This window comes from Gavialis gangeticus, unplaced genomic scaffold, assembly GCF_001723915.1.
Source record: "Gavialis gangeticus isolate Ggan-Ray unplaced genomic scaffold, GavGan_comp1, whole genome shotgun sequence".
NCBI classification, from domain to species: Eukaryota; Metazoa; Chordata; order Crocodylia; family Gavialidae; genus Gavialis; species Gavialis gangeticus.
This window is the reverse complement of record NW_017729022.1, coordinates 25,604,473-25,616,688: the sequence shown is the minus strand read 5'-3', so window position 1 is coordinate 25,616,688 and position 12,216 is coordinate 25,604,473. Positions and strand designations below refer to the sequence as shown.

Sequence of the window (12,216 nt, the reverse complement as noted above, 5' to 3'; positions counted from 1 at the left end):
GGACATGTGTCCCCCTAAAGGCCCCCGATGCATTGCCCGTGTTCCCCGCACCTCCCCAACACATCATCTATGCCACCTTCCCCTGCCCCATGAACTTACTTGTGGGGAGCTGTGGGAGCTGTTCTACATGCTGCCAGGCTGCCACATGCATGTGGCATTCCCTGCCTGATCACCCCCATCCCGCTCCCCCCAGGCCCAAGCAGCACTTAGAGACTGAACTTTGCCAGCCTGCAAGGTAAAATCTTAAGTTTCCCTCTGTGATTTTCTCTTTTAAAGGAGAAAAAGAGTGTGTGTTTTTCTGTGGCAAACAAAAAACCTGGATCCCTGTTTATTAACAGGCAGAGAATTAACATACACTGAAGTACAAGCAGCAACTATTTTATCTAAAATACGCAAAATATGGTCCATTTTTAAAAGTTTGTTCATAACCCTTTCATATATTCTTGTAACCCAGTTTTTAGGTTGCAACCCCCAGGCTGAGAAACACTGTTTCAAGGATGCAGATTCCACAGCCTCTGTGGGTAGACTGTCCCAGTGCTTTACTACCCTCCTTGAGAGAAAGTGTTTCCTAATACCCAGCCTAAACTTCCCTTGCTGCAACTTGAAACTATTGCTCCTTGTTCTGTCATCTACCACCACTGAGAACAGTTTAGCTCCATCATCTTTGAAATCACCTTTCACATAGTTGAAGGCTATTATTAAATCTCCGGTCAGTCTTCTCTTCCCCAAACTAAATAAGGCCAGTTTCCTAAGCCTCTCTGCATAAGTCATGTGCCGCATGCCTCTAACCATTTTTGTTGCCCTCCTAAGGGCCTTCTCAAATTTGTCCACATCCTTTCTGTAGTGGAGGGCTCAAAACTGTACTGCAGATAATCACTTCCATCAATCTACTTGCAACACCCTTACTAAGGCAGCAAAGTATGTTGTTAGCCTTCTTAAGGAGGACACATTTTTGGTTCATATTCAGCTTATTGTCCACTGTCACCCCCAGGTCCTTTTCTGCAGAGCTGCTGCTTAGCCAGTCAGTCCCCAGTGTGTACCGGTGCATGAGATTGTTCTGTCCTAAGTGCAGGACTTTGCACTTGATTTTATTGAACTTTATGAGACTTCTTGGTCTCAAAGTTCTTGGTCTCATTCTTTGGTCCAATCCTTCAATGTGTCTAGGTCTCTCTTGATCCTAGCCCTACCCTCTAGCATATCTACTACCCCTCAGCTTGATGTCATCCACAAACTTGCTTAAGGTGCACTCCATCCCATCTTCCATATAGTTGATGAAGATACTGAACAAAACTGGCACCAGGACCAACCCCTGGGGCAGTCTACTTGATACAGAGTGCCAACTAGATAACAAGCCATTGATTACTGCCCTTTGAGTCCAATGATTCAGCCAGTTTTCTGTCCACTTTACAGGCCATTCATCCAACCCGTTTCTTAACCTGACTGCAAGAATGATGTGGGAAATGATCAAAAGCCATGTTAAAGTCAAGGTATATCATATCCACTGCTCTTCCCACATCCACAGAGCCAGTCTTCATCATAGAAGGCAAGCAGCTGGGTGAGGCATGATTTGCCCTTGGTGAATCCATGCTAACTGTTCCTAATCACTTTCTTTTCCAAGTGCTTAGAAATGGATTCCTTGAGGACCTACTCCATGATTTTTCTAGGGACTAAGGTGAGGCTGACCAGTCTGTAGTTTCCCAGATTCTCCTCCTTCCCTTTCTTAAAGATGGGTACTATATTTGTCCTTTTCCAATTGCCTGGGACCTGCCACGAGCTTTCAAAGATAATAGCCAGCAGCTCTGCAGTCACATTGGTCAACTCCCTCAACATCCTCGGGTGCATTGCATCTGACCCCATTGGTTTGTACATATCCAGCTTTTCTAATGTAGGAGTAATTTAGTCGGACTTCTGACCTATTTGACTAGAAAAACAGACAGAGACCGGAAGTGCTGATACTGCTTATTTCAATTAAATGTTCTGAAATAAATTCTGCATGCCTTGTTTTTGTCTATGATATATTACCCTGTGTACCGATGTTAAGTTTATTTTTCTCCCTGAGAAACCAGAAACTGATAACTATTTCTATAAGCACAATGTTTCATTTGTTTAAGTAAACAGCCTGTATGTCTGTGCGTGTGTTAACGATCAGCGATTTACTGTCCAAGGTCGATTTACTGTCCAAGGTCATATTTTTTTCCCCCTTTTTCTCTGTCTTAAGTATAAATATGCTTGTAAACTTAGAGAGTGCGAGAAATCCTTTGAAACAGACAAGTGGGTGATTCCCCTTGCTGTGTGGAATTTTCCCTGTGATCACAGTATAGCTCTAAATAAAGAAAAGCTGGCTCTGTCAGTTCTGATTCAACCACAATGCGAAGTTTGATTTCTTCCACACTAAGTAGTCCCTAACTTGTTCTTTCACTACTGGTGGCTGCTTACTTCCTTCCCAAACTGTGCTGCCAGATTCAACAGACTGAGAGATGGCCTTGCCTGCGAAGACTGGGGTAAAAAAGGCATTGAGTACTTCAATCTTTTCTGCATTATCTGTCACTATGTTGCCTCCCCCATTCAGTAAGGGACCCACACTGTCCCTGATCTTTCTCTTGTTGCTGACATATGTCACGCATGACCAATCTAATTTTCTTCTATGATAAAGTGACAGGCTCTGCAGATGATGGGGGAGCAGTGGACATGGGATACCTTGACTTTGGATTGTTTTTTTAACAGTCTTTCATGGCATTTTCATTAATAAGCTAAGAAAATACAGACTAGATAAAAAATACTGTAATGTAGAGGCATAACTGGTTCAATCATTGTACTCAGTGAGTTGCCCTGAATGGCTCGTGTCTAGTTGGGAGAAGGTATCAAGTGGAGTTTCCAAGGGGGGGGTCTGTCCTGAGTCCAGTATTATTTAATATCTTCATTAATTATTTGGATGATAGGATTGAGTGAACATTTAGCAACTTTGCAGATGACAGCAAGTTGGGTGGAATTGCAGACATTCCAAGGGTGGAGCTAGGATCTAGAATGACATGGGTGGACTGAAGAAATGCTCTACAATCAATTGGATGCAATTCAATAAAGACAAGTGAATAGTCCTGCACTTGGAACAGAATAACTGTATGCACAAATACAGATTAGGAATGACTGGCAAGGCTGACTGGTACTGCAGAGAGGACCTGGGGGTTACAGTGGACTGTAAGCTGAATGAGTCAACATATTGTTGCAAAAAACCCAACAGGATTCTGGGTTGTATTAACAGAAGAGTCACTTGCAAATCAAAGGAAGGGATTCTTCCACTCTATTCAGCACTAGTGAGGCCTCACGTGGAGTACTATGTTCATTTTTGAGTGCCACACTTCAAGAAGGATGTGGATAATTCAGAAAGCATCCAGCACAGAGCACAAAATGGCCAGGGGCCTGGGAGTCAGGACTTACAAGACTGAAAGAGTTAGGGTTATTTAGTTTGGGGAAAAGAAGACTAAGGGAGGATTTATTAACATTCAGATATTTGAAGACTGTTATCAATAGGATAGAGATGTGCTTTTTTCTGTGGCTGCAGGGGACAGGACTAGCAACTATTCTAGCTCAAGCTAGAGCTGGGCAAGTTCAGGTTGGGGATAAGGAGGAATATCTGGATTATGAGGATGATTAAACATTGGAACAAGATACTTAAAGGAGCTGTGGCATCTCCATCCTTGGAAACTTTCAAAAGCAGGTTAGACAGATTAGACACATAGCTGGGATGGTTTAGGTAAGGATGATTCTGCTTTGAGCAGGGGGCTGGACTAGGTGACCTTATGAGGTCGCTTCTAGTCCTACTTTTTTATGACCCTATAAATGGAAGGGAATGTCAAGGCCATTATAAAGACAAGAGGGTGGTTAACAGCTGTGGAATGAAGGGAGATCATCAGGAATCAGGTAGATTATAATGAGTCATGAAGCCAATTGACACCCTCAGCACTGCTTGAATAGCAATCTTGCTGCCACTGTTATGCAGTTGGTTTTGGGTGGAACACACATCAAAGGCATTGCCACACCCCACCTTAATCCTGCCCTGGGTGCCTCTCAGGAACACCAGGCCTGGGGATATATAAAAATATAGAACTTAATATGCTAACATTGCATTCTTTTGTAATTTTTACAAAGTTAGAAGGGGATAATTTGCAGTCCCTTGGAAGCTCCTTCTCTTCAGACTAACTAGAGGGGATTTTTGTCTTCCAGTGTGCACCTTATACCACATAATGAAGGATCTATCAGGTCTTAAGGGAAGAGGGTAGACAGAAACAATAGCAAAAAAATGCTGCTGTAGAAGAGATACTAACCAATGTAAGTATGGTCCTATTGTATGTATACCAAGGTGAGGCATAGCCTAGTACTTGGAGTTTAACCATTTACTCTCTATTCCCTAAGGGATTATTAAAGAAATTAACGTCAGAATTTTCAAAGTTTATGGCATTCACAAACAAATCTGGTTTCATGGGAACAGTGATAAAAATGTATATATTAAAAATAATATTATTTAGATGGTAAATTATAATGGATCTATACTGCATTATAATGGATTATTAGGTTGATCCTGGATAGGCCTCATCAGCCATCTTTGGGTGCACAGATAAGACAATCATGGATGACAATCATCCTTGATTTCAAGGGATTACTTGAGAAGAATGGATCCAACAGTATGAGCTTCAAATAATTATTCTGGCATGTAATAAACCTTTCTATGTACATAGAAAGATGTTATCAAGCATATACAGAAGCCAGATTTCAGACTCAATTTATTCTTTAAATTGATTATTATGCAGTAATCTCTCTCAACCTTTATGCTTCATACCAGCTACATGCATTAAAGTAGTTCAGCAAAACATTTGCAAAACAGACTTTAAAAAACTACATGAAGGGTATCCTGTACCTGGAACCTATGATTCATTTGCCTTTCGATCTAGTCCAAAACTCTATTATTTTCTGGTATAAGAAAAGGATTTTTGTTTCTACTTAATTTTTTCCGGTTTTCACAGAAGCATAAAAAACCCCAAACCATACTGTTTGGGTTTTTTTCAATAAAATTCCACTAGATGCTGACAAAAAGTGAAATTTTCTTGTGAACTTTGGTTTTCAGAAAAAAAAGTTCTAAATAAATCTCTTCTACTATCTCTGTGCGATACCAATTGATCTGGTCAGAGAATAAAGACTCAGGTGACAGAAAAGCACTCTGTGCAGGAGTTGCAATTTATTGAAAATAATCCCAAAACATTTCTGTGTTGCCAGGCAATTATTCAGGTCTAATGCTTTAGGACCAATAATTTCTAATTTAACAAAGAATGGGCTGAAGATAATAAATCAGACTTATCTATGTGACAAGAGTGACTTCCAAGCCCAATGCTAGTACTAGCCCGCCCCTGTCTCTGGGCAAACTGCCCACCTTGCTCATGTGCCATGCCTTATTGTTATTGAATTAAGAAGTTAAGTAGGTGGGAGGCTGCCCTTCGAATACCCCAGTTGTAATGGGGTAGTGTTTACATACTCCAAACCACCCCTTACGTGTCCCATGCCTTGCAGATGGTTCTCCAGTGGTTTGCACTGGGTCTTTCTTTACACAAGCACACAGACAAACAAACACATACTGGGCTCCCAGCCCTCAGTTCCCCTCACTTGGGCTCCACACTGCCCCCTCATTGGGGCTCCTCTGGGGTCTTCTACCCCATGGGGCTCAGGTGGCTGCAGCTGTGCCTGGCCCCCTCTCAGGGCTTCTGCAACCTGGTCTCACAGGGAGCCTGGGTGCTGTTCCAGCTTGGGGCCCTGCCTCAGGACTCCCGCGGGCCTGGGCTCCCCCGTGTTGATCAAACACACCAGGGATGTGGAAGCTGGGGTACTGAGGTGCCCCAGGCCACCTTTCCCCCGCAGGGTGCAGTTTCAGGTCATGCCCAGGACTAATGAGGCCTCCTTCTTCCCCACAGCCTCATCCTTACCTCTGAGTGATCCTGGAGCCAGAGCTCACAAGAAGATGTTTCTTCCCTGGTAACTGGTCTCATACTGCTCCTAAAATGGCTGCCCTCATCAGGCACCTGTCAGCTGACTGGTCTTGCCCTTAAAGTGATGGAGCACTAAGGATGCTCTGCCACAATATACAACATATCTCAAAATTTATCCCAGGCTAGCATTCTTTGCACCTTTTATTCACGGACCGAACAAGCTGTCCACATGTGACTTATTTCGCATGTAACTTAATATTTCTTTTGTTCCATAACCTACAAGGCCAGTAGCCTCTTGAGACCTGTACTTACCTCTACCCTACCAACTGGTCAACTTCTTATGTCATTTGCACTAGACAGACTCTTCAAGTTGTGCTGAAGTTTGTTTGTTCTAGGTTGGAGGGAGAGGACAAAACTTTTGCCAGGAGTGCCACAAATTATTCCTGCACCCTTCCCAAGTGCTACTCTGATCCCTTTCCCTTATCTGAACTGCTGCTCCATGCCCTGTGCTCTTTGACTTAACAGCTGCTCTGCTTTCTGCTTCTTGCCCTATGCTCTCTGCCTGATCTAATGCCCTGCTTTTTGCTTCCTGTCCTATCCAGCACCATGCTACATGTCCCCTTTCCAGTCTGCCATATGCTACACAAACAAGATGCCTGTGTCACTTGTGGCACCCAGGTCACAGGTTGGCCACCCCTGTTGTAAGTTTTCCCTCCCTTTGATTACCCCAAATCTTGGTGGTGAACAGCCCTTCCCAACCTCTTAAAAAAATCTAGTTAGATTCATCATATATTTGAAAAGTCATGTATATGCTCCCATTACTATACGCTATTGCAGTGTTTCACAATCTAATGCATTTATTCTCCCAAAGGTCTGAGTAGAGGAGTGCTGTTGTCCAATTTTTACAGAACCAGAACTTAGCCACAGAGGGCATGTCCAGACAAGAACACATGTGCCTCTTGTGGCATCTCAAACCAGTTTGAGATGCTGCAAGAGGCACACTGAGAACAAAAAAATATTTGCAGTGTGGGCTCTAACTTTGATAACTGGATTTCCAGGTATCAAAAAAAAAAGCGGGGGGAGGGAGGGAGTGGTGCAGGGCATGGTTTTGCCCCATGGCCTGAGACAAACCAGGGCTGGGACCTATGGTGCTCCTGTGTATTTGTATCTTCTGTTGGGCATAAGCCTTAAGGCCCACCCAGTTAACTAATAGTCCCCACTGTGTGGGGCCAAAGAGTGAAAGATACAACTAATATTTTTTTTTCTTTTGGGGAAACTAAGGAAAAAATAGGATAGGAGTCAGGTGGGTATCAAAATGTGAAAATAAGGCAGGGATGGGCAATTATTTCGGGCGGAGGGCTGCTTACTGAGTTTTGGCAAACCATTAAGGGTCACATGACAGGCAGCCAGGAGCAGATAAATATTAATTTTCTAAAGGATAAAATGGCCTGGTGGGCCGCATCTGGCCCATGGGCCGCATTTTGCCCACCTCTGAAATAAGGGCTCTGGAGGGGGACACTGAGCAGAGCCCTCCAGGATGCACCCAGTGGTCCTCAAAGGCATCCAAGGAGCTGGTGGATGCTGCCCAGTGGTGCTCTGCCCAGAAACATGCATGGACAAGTGATAGAAAAGCAGTCCCATGGTCCCCGGGCACCCTCCCAGCCAGAATCTCCTTCCTGGTCATGTACACGCCCCACTTGGCCAGGGCCAGGGCCAGGGCCAGGGCCAGGAGGAGGTGGGCCAGGAGATCCCAAAACTCGGTGGGGCCATGGATGGGGTGCCCAAAAATAAAAGGGTGGGGAGTGAAGTTCAGCCAGAACCTCAGGAGGAGGTTCTGGAGGTGGAGGGGCTGCAGCCTAACACACTTGAGTGTCATGTGTGCCAGGGTCTCCCTCTGCCCACAGAAGGGGCAGGAGACTGCAATGTCTGTGAAGCTCATAACATACATGCCCGTGGTGATGGCTCCATGGAGAAGCCACCAGCTGAGGTCCCCAGTGGCTCATGGGATGAGGGTGGAGTATAGGCTCAGCCACTGGGGTGCCCCAGCTACACTCTTGCTGAGCAGGTCTCACCACTTGGTGCCTGGGAGGGACATGAGGGCAGCATGATGGATAATGCGACGCATAAGCATGTAGAGGTGGTGGTGATGGACAGTGGAAAAGCGGTTCAGTGTCCTCCAGCCAGCTCAGGTGGTGAAGCAGGGAGTGCTGTGAGGCCAGGTGAGGCACCAGCCCCACGACAAACTCCAGTGGGCTGGAAGACACAAGGGGGTGGGGACCACCACCACACAAGACCTGGTCAACAAAGGCAAGGGCGTCAGGAGGTAAGGCAGATTTCACCTCCTGGACAAGGCAGAAGGTCGCACGTGTCATGGGTAGATCCATGCACTGGGCTAGCACAGCAGGGTCCAGCCATGCCCACCTATCATAGTCCAGGAGGTCTCTGATATGGGTGACACCACCCAGGATCAAGCTCTGTTGCAACCAGGGCGCCTCTGCTGTCAGTACTTCCAGCTGGGGCCTCCAGAGAAGGGGCTCGACAAGCAGGTCAGTGCCCTGGGCGAGTGTCACAGGGGACATGGAGGTGGAGACCAGACTCCAGGCCCAGAGGAGGTCCTGGTTGAAATCTGGCAGCCTTTGCAGGTCCTTCAGGGAGAAGCCCTGCAAGCCGAGGAGATGCCAGTTGTATCAGTTGTATCAGCGCCCCTGGAAGCGGCGGAGGAAGGCATGCCCGAGTTGGCCCCATGCTGCATGGCTACCAAAACTATAGCAGTTGCTGCAGGGCCTGAAGGAAGAATGTCAGGACCTGGCTATGCAGGCAAACAAGGCCCTGGCCGCCTTTCTGCAACAAGAGGCTCAGGACCTCTGCAGTGACCCAGTGTCATCCTGGCCAGAAAAACTCCAGTGCCTTTCTCTGGAGCCCAGCCAGGATCTCTGGGGGCATAGGCAGGGTGTGTAAGTAATGCCAGAGCATGTACAGGACCAGCTGGTTCAAAACCAGTGCACTCCCCCACAGGGAGAGACAGCTCCACTACCCTTGCCTCCAGCTGATGCCAGTTTTCCAGTGGGAGGGGTTCATGGGGGACAGGTAGAGCCCCAGGTAGAGCAGTGAGCTTGTGCTCTAGCAGAACCCACAGAGTGCAGGTGGGACTGAGCCCAACTGCCAACTTTCACCCATGGATGGATCATGTCCACCATCATGGACTGCAGGTGCAGTGAGGTGGCCTTTGCTGCCACCTTGTAGTCCATGCAGAGGAGGGACATGGGATGCCAGTTCCTCAGGTCCACCCTTATTTGGCAGGAGGGTTAGCACAGCCCTTTGGCATGACAAAGGGAGCTCCCCACTTCCCTTGGATTTGGCCCAGACCGGTGCAAAATCTTGGTCAAGGATGTCCCAGAAGGCCCAGTAAAACTCTGTGGTCAGCCTGTTGATGCCCGGCACCTTGTGGCCAGGCATCAGGTGCAGGGAGGCTGAAAACTCAACCAGGGTGAGAGGAGCCTCCAGCCAGTCTCAGTCACCCATGCTAACCTGAGGGAGTCCCTCCCACAGGGTCTGACAGGCTTTGGTGTCAGTTGGATCCAGGAAGAAGAGCTCTTCATAGAAGGCTCGTGTGTGCTGGCACATCTCACCTGGATCCATGGAGAAGCCATGAAGGGGGTGCCATTGCCTGCCAGATGGCAGGAGATGTACTTCTTGGCCCCACCGCCTCCTCTCCAGGGTGTAGAAGTGGGAGCTGCAGTCCATCTCCCAAAGGAGCTGGAGGCATGAGCAGAAAAATGCACCATGGGCGTGATGGTCATCTGGAGCATGAAGTTCTTCCCGCCTTTCCCGACACTCTCTGCAGTGGGATGGGTTGATTGGGTTGGCAGTCAGGCACCTCTCCAGCGCCAGCACTTCCTGTTTCAGCTGTTCCCAGACCACCTCCCTCTGCCAGGGTCTGCCCCCGAGTGTAGCTGCGGCAAAAAAGCCAGATGCACACCTTCCCCACGTCCCAGCATCTCTGAGCTGAGGGGAAAGCTGCCTGTAGCTCCCACCAGGTCAGCCAGAACTCCTGGAAGGCCTCCCTGAAGTGAACAGCCAACCCTGGACACCTGAGCCCCAGCGTGGCCTGGGCCCAGACAAGGTGGTGATTGCTGAAGGGGGTTGGACAGATGCTGGAGGAGTGGGCCTGGGCAAAGTGTGGCAATGAGATATAAATTCAGTCCAACAGGGAGTGGCATGCCTGCTCCTACCCCACCCTCATGTATGTGAAGGTGGAGGGGAAGGGGTGTCAGGTGCGCCAGATATCTACCAGAGAGTATTTTGTTAGGATTTCCCTAAGGATTCCCACAGCAGCCTGGTTCTGTTCCCTGCCTGACCGATCCCACGTGTCTAGGGTGATGTTAAAGTCCCCACTAAGGACCAGGCACTCACAAGGGTTGAGGGTGCTAATGTAAGTGGCCATCTGTCAGAAAAAGTCAATCAACTCCGGGTCCTTTATAGGAGCATACACATTCAGAAGGTTCAGGACCAGCTCCTGCACTTGGACCTGGAGGTGCAGCAGGCAGCCTGGCACCACCTCAATGTCCTGGAGAACCTCCAGCTGCAGGCCTGGGGAGAACAGGGTGGCCACCGTACAAGAGGTGGCCAAGAGGTGACTAAAAAAGATCCTGCCTCCCCAATCCAGCTGCCAGTTAGGCTCATAAGCCAGAGTTGTCAGAGTCTCCTGTAAGAATACCATGGGGTACACCCCCTCCTGAAGGAAGGACAGCACCCCGCATCTCCAGGGACCCTTCCTGCAGCCATGGGCATTGAAGGTTGCAATCTTAAACAAACTCAGAGGCCTGATGCACCTCAACACCTGCTGTGGGGTTCAGCAGCTCATGCAGTGCCCTCCCATAAGCATAGAGAGTGTCTACGAAACTGTGGACCCCCTTATAGATACGGATGTTGCAGTACTTGGGCCCCTTGCCTTCCCCCACCAGCACCCTTGCCACATCAAGGATGTTGTCAAAATCTCCCCAGTGGTCCAAGGTGAGCTACATTGTGCTGGTGTACTCACGGTTAAGAAAAGCAAGTAGCTTGCCCCTGGGGACCACCGGGACCAAGAGGTCCTCAGGCTCCATGGAGCTCTCCTATTCTCTGGTATCCTTTTCCTGGTTCTGGGGCTCAGTGGGCTCCTTAAGCACTGTCTAAACCCTGCGGCCCACTAAGGCCCCAGACTCTGGCTGGGACAAGGAGAGCTCTGCAGCCCCTTGGGATGGGGGTGGGGGTTGTGGCGAAATCACCCCCCAGTCTGCCTCATTGCTGTAAGCAGGCAGCTCCTCCCCCCATCTGTTTCATTTACCACTGAGCTGTGACCTGGGCTGGAGACATTTCTGAGGGAGAGGGGAGCTCGCTATCCTGTGTCCTGTATAACTCTAAACCCTCACCTGAGGTTGGTGACATTTTTCAAACTGACCAGCCAGCATCAGCCATGGTCTGAGGATACTGGTTTGTGGTGGGAACTTAGTGATGAGGTCATGACAGGGATATATAAGGTCCCATCTTCCTAGAAGGAGGGGAGACATGTTTTGGGGACACAGCCAGCAAGCCATGTTGCTTCTAGAGCAGGCTCAATCAGCCTCTGGACAGAATTGTGAGTAATTTACATGAAATATAGAAGGAATTTAGAATCTAGTGTTTTAGTGGCTTGTCAAAAGGTGACCAAGCCATTTCTGTTTGCTCTTGGATTTTCTTTTGATACTTCTCTGACTTGTACCTATCCCCAAGCCTGCCCTCTCTACCCAAGCAATAAAGCTGTCAGTTATACCAAGTCTTACTGGATCTGTTACAGAGAGTTTGGGCACACTTTTTTGCTCCCTTTTGCTTGGTTGACTAAGGGAGAGTACTTTCTATGTTTCAGGCTAATAGAAGCACACCAAGATCCCAAGATCTATAGGGCCTGTGTATCCTGGGCAGCACAGGGCCCAGAGAAAGACTTGAATCTGGGTGGTGGCAGCAGTACCCCAGGCTTGCAGGTGTGCTTCAGGAAGGGAGTTGGCTAGAAGTTGGTGCCCCCTGGGGAGGCATCCAAAGCCTGGTTTTTGGTGGGGTGCAGTGAGGCAGGTGTCTTGGCTCAGGAGCACCCCCTACTGGCCTGCCACAGGGGTAAGGGTGGGAGTGATACTCCAGAGCTGGAACCCCGGGGGGGTCTGCACGGGGTCCCCAAAAAGATCAGCCTGTCAGTAAGGGGATCCCACCTCAACCCCCCCTGGTGTGGGAC

General features: G+C 48.3%; 1 long non-coding RNA gene across 1 annotated transcript in view; it reads left to right on the top strand.

Moving 5' to 3' along the window:
- Positions 1–427: 427 nt before the first annotated feature.
- The window catches only part of LOC109297009, an 18,409-nt gene continuing 6,620 nt past the window's right edge, over positions 428–12,216 (top strand). The window contains exons 1-2 of the long non-coding RNA XR_002097145.1: positions 428–488; positions 8,922–8,924. This is a non-coding gene — a long non-coding RNA (uncharacterized LOC109297009). The remainder of the gene's footprint in view (positions 489–8,921; positions 8,925–12,216) is intronic.